Raw genomic sequence first — 6,834 nt, forward strand, 5'->3', positions numbered from 1 at the left:
CCAGCTCCCATCTCCAAGCTCAGCATAGCAAAGGATGCTGGACTCCACCTGCCTTCCTCTCCCCTCTTCCCTCTTCCTAATCCTTTTATATTGTTCAGGGGTGCTTCAGGCCTCACCTCCTCCAGGAAGCCCACAGGGCCCACTCTTTTCTCTGAGCTCTTGCCGTCTGAGTTCTCCGGGCCTCTCCCTGTGCCCTTTAAGAATGTTGGAACCAGAAGGAAATGTAAGGAAATGTAGGGACCAGCTGTCTACCCCCCTCATTCGGTACTTGAATTTATAGAGGACCAGAGAGGGGCGGTGACCTGCCAAAGTCAAACAGCTAATTGCTTGCTGACCAAGCAGCTTTAATGCAATTATTAATTTGTTTGTTTATTTACCACTTTTGAGGATGAGGAAAAGAAACAACCACAGGAAATGTGGTAATAGACATGAAAAACCTTTTTAAAAAGAATTCATCCCTTTGACCCTAAGGCTGCAATTGGAAATGGGTGCAAAGATTTATGTACAAGGATTTGCTCATCACAGCCTTGTTTATGAGGGCGAAAAACTGGAAATAGCTTAAAGGTCCAACTTACAGATTGGGTGAATAAATTATGGCGCATCCATGTGATGGAATACCATACAGCCATTAAAAATGATGGCCTAGTAAAAGAATATTTAATGACTTGGGGGAAATGTTCACAAGATATTGTCAAGAAAAAAAAAAGCAGGTTGCAAAACAGCATGTTCTATACGATTCTGTATCTACTAAAACAATTATTAAAAAAGAAAGCCCAGGGACCCTGAGGTTATTTATTATATTGTTCCACTGCCTCCAAGACACCACCTCATTAATTCTTATTTTAGTGTGGTGCAGCAGAAAGCATGAAAATTTAATGCTTCGCAGCCTGATTCTGAATCTAGACTTTGCCCACTTATTATCTGGGTGATCTTGGCGCTCTGGGCCTTACTTTCCCTCATCTGTAAAATGGGAATGAGTCCTCCATTTGAATGATGCTGAAAAGATTTCAAAGATAGTGTTTGTGGGTGAGAAAGAGAGAAAGATCTCAGTACACTGTATACATCTGTGCAGATATTGAGAATAATGGGTATATTATTCCCTAATTAACATGCAGGCCACAGTGCTCCCTGTCACGCTGCAGCCAGTACACCTGGCTGTGCACAGGAATGTGCTAAAGGGGGCCCACCCACTGTACCCTCAGGTCTTCTCCTACACCCCTTTGGGACATCTCTCTTCTGCCCTGCGGCTGGGCTCGGCATGGCCTACGGGGAGGGAGAAGGCGGCTGGGTGATGCTGAGTGCTGGGGACCCTAGGGTGTTCCCAGCCCCTGCAGGACCAGGAGAGTGGCCACTGCCTGGTGAAGGGCACACCAGGAGGAGCCCCGAGGCCAGGGCCCAGCCAGGAGACCATGGCCCCTTGGCACTCAGAACTGACTTCTGTGCTCTCCTTTGCCTTTTTGGGCTGGAAGCAGCGGAGATGTTGCTGGGAGGTAGGGATACCTGCTGCCCACCTGGGGAATGGGGGGGGGGGGGGCTTTGGGCCAGTCCGTGCACTGCCCTGCCCACCTGCAGAGCACTACGGGCCTGCAGAGTCCCACTGAGTTTCGCTGTGCTCGGGTCAGACCAGCTGCCCTCTATCGCCTCACAGGCCCTTCCTGGCAGGGTGGGGTGGGCTTACCCCCTCTACAGAGAGGGGATGAGACCCAGAGCCAGGTCTTCCCACTGCCCCTCCCTCACCAGCCCCTCAGCCAAATGGAGGGACTTTCAGGCAACTGAGTCAGAAACTCAGGGTTCTTTTGGAACCCAGAGGGCAGGCCTGGTGCACTCATATATATATTTTTTTCAGTTATTTATTCTCTTTCTACACACTGTATGTTTTTACTCTGTGCCAGCTCTAGGCTAGGGGCTAGAGTTTTTGGGGGATGGTGGTGGAGTGGTGGGATGGATAGATAGAATCTTTCAGGTCCACGGGAAGAAAATAGTAAAGGGGACCCAGGGTGGTGACACGATGCTGCAGAAGATGCTGTTGGGCCCCGCAGAAGCCCCTGTGCCTGAAGGTGCCCCCATCCCACAGGTGGAGAGTCCTGGAGCCAGAGCCGGCAGCTGTGCATCACCCGGGAGACTTGCCCCCGGCAACCCAGGGCTGTCCTGACCGAGATGCTCCGAAGGCCACAGCCCTGCCTCCTGGCAGTGAGTCCTATGCATGTCTTCCCCAGGGAGGTACCAAAGCCTGCCCCCACCCAACCCCCACCTAGTCAGGGAGACTTTGATGTGATTTTCCCTCCAGAACCTCCCACTCAATCAGGCTAAGGCCAGACCTTCCCGGTCACCTCTCTGTGCCCTTCCTGTCCTGCTTCCCAGCCTCCTCTCCAGGGTTTCCTGCACACGCTCCTTCTGTAAATGTCGTGTCCCCAAACTGGAATCCCCGTCTCAGGCTCTGCTTCAAAGGAAACACCTGAGACAGACAGGACCCCGGGCATGTCTTATATGGAAATACCACATGCAGAGACTCTGAGCTTAAACAGAACAGGTTTCAGGTGCACTGTTTTGGGACAAGTGAAAAGAGCTTGAACAAACCAGAAAGGCTACTTACTGGACACCGGACTGACAGTGACAATTTAGAAATGCTCTGGTGCTAAGATACGTTCACAGCAGGTGCCTGGGGCGAGGAGGATTGGGTCTGAAGTTGTGTGTGCTGCACGCTGAGAATATGAACTCAACTCTGGCACAGTGTGGTCCCAGTGGCACCTATGGGACTCCAGCCTGTGGGGCAGGAAGGGCTGGCCAAGTCTGGGCCCAGTATCTGATGGTCCCTCCCCCAGCCAGCTCCCCAGGGCCCTCTCCCAGCTCATGGCCCTAGAATCAGGGGTGGCCCACAAAGAAATCCTCTTGGTCATGGGAAATGACCGAGGGCGCAGGCAGCACCAAGCGTCATCATCCTTTCAGCTGGATCACCTCCCACCGCCTTTCATACCTCAGCCACCTCCAGGAAGCCCTCAGGGAGTGCTCCCTCCCCTGAGCCCCACCAGCCCTGACTATCGGCAGGCTTCAGCTGGCCCGGTCATGAGGTGCTTGGAGGAAATGACAATTTTGAAGCCACCTAGCCCAGCCAAGGCTGAGCACACAGCACAAATACTGGAGAAATATATACGCCTTCAGGGTGGGAAGGCTTGGGCCAGCAGACGTCAGTCCACCCTCCTCCTCATGGATGCAGTCACAACCCCACATCAGTCACCATCCTTGTGTCCACACATTTGGTGTCTGTTGCTTGGAGGCTGGAGTTCTGTCTTCTTGTTCTCCACTCTATCCTGCGTCCCCAGTACAGGGCCTGGCACATCAAAGTTGCTCAATAAATGCTTGTGGAACAAAGTGATTCTTGGGTGTCTCGACAAGTGGATGGCTTTGGGGCTGAGGGTGGACACCCCAGGGGGGCTGGCCCATGTCATCCTCGCTGAGGATATACTCCACACAGCTGGGATCTCAGGGTGGCAAGCGACAGGCTCCCTTAGGCTGCTCCAGGAATGAGGTTTATTTGTGGACACACGTGGCCACGAGGGGGACTGGGATTCCACTCAAATACTCCAATGACAGAGCTATGCACCAGGTGCCAGGCTAAGAATTTTATACTCATTATTTTACATTTGCCCAAGAAGAAGAGGAGGCATGTTTTAATGCCCAACATCTGTCCCCCATCCTAGTAGCCCCTTTGGGGCACCAACCCATCTTTACTGTGTAAATTGAGGAGGAAGGGCAATTCCAGGTTCAGACACTGAGGGGCAAATCTGCCTTCCTCCACCCTCGGGGCAAGCAGGAGGTGAGTGTGACCTAAGCCAACCAGCCAGACACTCTCCTGGGACACCGAGTGAAGCCATGATGGCATCCCAGCCACCTTGGTGAGCTTCCAGGAGTCAGGGTTCCAGTGGGGAACAGACACTACCTGGCTAAGGGCTATTTGAGGAGAGTCGAATGGGAACAATGTGTAAGGGTGTAGGCAGGGTTAAGGAAAACCAACAAGGGTTGATGCAGTGCCCTGAGATATCAACAGAGGAAGATGCTGCCACCCCAGGGACACAGGGAGGGCATGGAAGGGGTCCATGGAGAATTGCAGCCGTACCTTGGTAGAGGGGACTAGCCAAGGGAGCACATCCCCTCACCTCCCCACCACCACCCACTGATCTCCTGGAGGGTGAGTGGACACCGTGTAGCACAAGGTCAGGGCTGCTTGGCTGGTTTGTTTCTTGCGTTCCCTTGGAAACCTGGCCCCAAGCCTGGCCTTGGGCTCCCTGCTGATCCTGTGTGTTCCCCGTAGTCCTCCAGGATGTTCTGTGTTGCTTTAAGTTATCTAGAGTTGGGTTTTGTTGCTTACAAACACAAACTTTAACAGATACAATGCTATTATTATTCCCCTTAGCAGCCAGATAAAGAAACTGAGGCTTCAAAAAGTTTGACCTGCCCAAAGTCAGAGCACACAGGCAGCAAGTGCCCGGTGTGAGCTGGGTGGGGAAGGCTGGTCAGCTGTGCTCAAAACCCTGCCCTTCCCTGCTGTGCACGACAGCGGAGCACGGTGGCCAGGCCTCACCCAGTGCTGAAGGCTGTCCCTGTCCCCTGCAGTTGAGGGCCTGGGTTCTCTCATCATGCACCCTGAGGAGGAGTTCAAGGATCGTGACTCAGCTACATCCACCTGTATGTGCTTCTCCCAGCATCGGACCAGTTTTCTGCGTGTCATCTACCAACTGTCCAGTCAGCTGGGGCCAGGCAGCTGGGAGCATTCATGTTATACAAAACACAGCTGCCCTGTTTGTGAAACCTGCTGGAGCAGGGCTGGGGTAGGGCAGGTGAATTGGGCAGCCTGGAATGAACGAACATATGAGCAGACAGGCACGATGGGCTTGGATGGATCAGTGCTGGAGGCAGAAGAACACGAGAAGGCTGTGGTCAGCACCAGCCAGCAGCGCTTCCTCTGGGTGGGGGGCCCGAGGTGCACAGACCTGCCTCTCTCCCCTTGGGCGCTTGGATGGCCCTGGGGCTAACAAACTGAGAGCTTTTCACAGAGAGCAGCCCCCAACCCTACAGTCTTCCAACCTCCCTGCCTGGCCCCAGCACCCCCATCAATCACTTGCTGAAAATCCCTGGCTTTCTGACATAAGCAATAGCATTTTGTTGGAAATTACCTAAGTTATAATCCAATTACACAATAATTACATTGGGATGACTTTGTAACTACGGCATTAATTAACTTTGATGGCTCCCATAGATCACGTAGGGGATTGATATATGGGGGTCTCCCAGTGTGGGGATAAGTGGGGGCTGAGGAGCCAGGAAGTAGCCCTGGAGTCGGGAGGCCCTGAGGGAGGATGGGAGATAGGGGAAGTGTCCCTCACCCACTCCGCTGACCCCCAAAGCAAAATCTCAGGCTCGGTTGATCTTCAAGGTCAACCCCACCCCCCACCAAGCTTGTTTCTTCTATGCTGTGCTTGAGCCCTTACACTGGGTTGCCAGCGTCTGTTCGAATAACTCAAGCATACAAAAGCTCACTGCATCTTAAGACAATATGGAGTAGGAATGAGCGTGGGCTTTGGGAGCCAAGGCACTTGGTTTCCCTGAACTTCAGTCTTCACCTCTGGAAGACGGACAGGTTCAGCCTGCTTCACATGACATTTGAGGAGTACTGTAACGTGGACGTACACCCTCTAGCCCAGCGCTAGCCAGCAGAACTACAGCATGCACCGCAAATGTGAGCCACATACAAAATTTTCTGTTTTCTAGTGGCTGAATTGAAAAAGTCCAGCAAAACAGGTGAAATTCATTTTAATGATGTTTTCTTTAGCTCAACATATCCAAAATATTATTTCAAAATATAATTGCTATTTTCAAAAGAAGAAAGGAGATATTTTACATTCTTTTTATGGTAAGTCTTTGAAATCCTGTGTGTATTTCACATTCACTAAGCACATCGCAAGGTGGGCCACCCACATTTCAAGTGCTCAGTAGCCGTCTAGGGCTGGTGGCTACAGCCTGGGCAGCCCAGGTGAGCAGGTGTGGGGCACACAGCAGGTGCGCACCCAGCGTCAGGCCCCTCCCCTCAGTGCTGAAGCCCACCAAGCCTTCCCTGAGGGTGGCTGAGTCTGCCTCCCTGTAGCTCCCCAGTGCCCCTCGGCACACGCCTGCCCCTCCCTCTTCTTCCCTGGGGTGACCTTTCATGCCAAGTCTCCCCTTTGCCAAGTGAGACATTCCCGGGCACCCAAAGCCGTATTGGCTGAGCACAGCCAAACCAGCATCACTTCCTGACTTCCAGCTTTCAAAAGACACCCTCATTCCGACCACTCCCCACCACCTGGAACTCTGTGACAGCCTTGGGGGGGGGGTCCCATACCCCCACCCCTCCTTCCTCCTACCTTCTGTTCTCCACTCAGTATGAATGAAATCTCCATCCAGTGGGTTAATGAGTCGTTGACTTGCTCCTTAGCTCAGGTTTTCCCCAATGCAGAGACTGAAGCAACAGCTTGGGTGTAGGTAGTTGATTTGGGAGGGATCCCAGGAAGCTTCCCCAAAGCCTCTGGAGAGGGAGAAACGGAAGCTGGAGGGGAGTAAGAGTGTGGTATGAGTGCGGCAGTAAGCAAGGGGGGCTCGATTCCACTGGCTTTCCCAAGAAACTTACAGAACCCGCTGGTTGGGCCAGCTCTGCGGCAGCTAACTCCTGGGCGCCTTCAGGCAAAGCGCATGTGCAAGCTCAGGGGCTCTCAGGGTTAGGGAAAACACTGGAGCAGAAGGGGAAAGGCAAGCAGTGCATGCCTGAGGGGGGCCCACAAGGCTGCAGCGAGATCGGGGGGTCAG

This window comes from Choloepus didactylus, chromosome 15 (genome assembly GCF_015220235.1).
Source record: "Choloepus didactylus isolate mChoDid1 chromosome 15, mChoDid1.pri, whole genome shotgun sequence".
NCBI lineage: Eukaryota > Metazoa > Chordata > Mammalia > Pilosa > Megalonychidae > Choloepus > Choloepus didactylus.